Source organism: Octopus bimaculoides, chromosome 18, assembly GCF_046866305.1.
Source record: "Octopus bimaculoides isolate indiv1 chromosome 18, ASM4686630v1, whole genome shotgun sequence".
NCBI classification, from domain to species: Eukaryota; Metazoa; Mollusca; class Cephalopoda; order Octopoda; family Octopodidae; genus Octopus; species Octopus bimaculoides.
In genome coordinates, this window is record NC_142945.1 from 45,997,937 (window position 1) to 45,999,254 (window position 1,318).

The window sequence follows — 1,318 nt, forward strand, 5'->3', positions numbered from 1 at the left end:
GGACTTTGACAAATAAGAAAACAACAGATTGATTGTTTAACCAACACATTAAACAATGAATTAGTTGGTTAGATATCTAAGAGATAACTAAAAAGAAAGAGAAATGACATTGAACCAGTGCATGTGTTTATCGTTGTTGGTATAATGATCCTACCAAGGCACAACAAGATTTGTTTCAACACGTGATTTCAGATCAAGAATCTTGCAAACCAAATACAAAAATGAAGTCTTTTTTTTTTTTAATTTTAGGTTTCCATGCAAAGTTCACCAGTAGTTTTTAAGTTCTGTATGAAGTGTGTCAGCAATATTTTTGTTTGTTTTTCAAGTATGCATCATGGTAATAGATGGACTGAGAAACACAAGTCTAGATATCGACAATCATGCAATCATAGCTATTAAGTCCAAGACATTATTTCAAACTGACTTTCCCCTCCTCTGAAGTTGTCATAAAAAAACAATTGTAACACACAGTAAAATTTTATTCAAATAGCAATCTCACCAGCAATCTCATCGCAGCCAATAGATTTAGAAAACAAATTCGACTTCACTCAAAACATCCCACACTCCTCTGCTCTACATCCCAAACATATCAAATCAAATATACACAACTACAAATTATTTGTGATGGATGAAAAAATATCACTTAAATTAATAATGATGATGATGGTGAACAAGAAAGGCAAGTATAAAAGAAAGAAATGCTAATGAATTGAAAGTATGTAGCAACATTATTTAATTCATTCCCTCATACATACATGTGGACATAGACACACGCACCATGCACATACATGTACATATATACATGTACATATATACATGTACATATATACATGATATATACATGATAGTGAACTGGAGACACCAAGGTGAAACATTCATTTCGGCTGAGAGACAACCATTTACATGTGTGTGTGTGTGTGTGTGCATGTGTATATATATATATGTGTGTGTGTGTGTGTGTGTGTGTGTGTGTGTATACATAGACATACACATTAAATAAAGCTAATTTGGAAAATTTGGTGAAATAATGAATAGTAAACAGCTTTCATACCTACACAAATGTATTTCATAGAATGCAAAATTAAATCAAATACTTATATTTCTTGGTATACTTGCTAAAACTAATTTAATAGTTATCATTATGTGCATACCTGTGCATATATAATATGTTTGTGTGTGAGTATACACACAGACACACATATATATTATATCTTATACATATATATTTATATCATACACACACACCCATATATATACATATATATTTATATTATACACACACCCATATATATACATATATATTTATATTATACACACA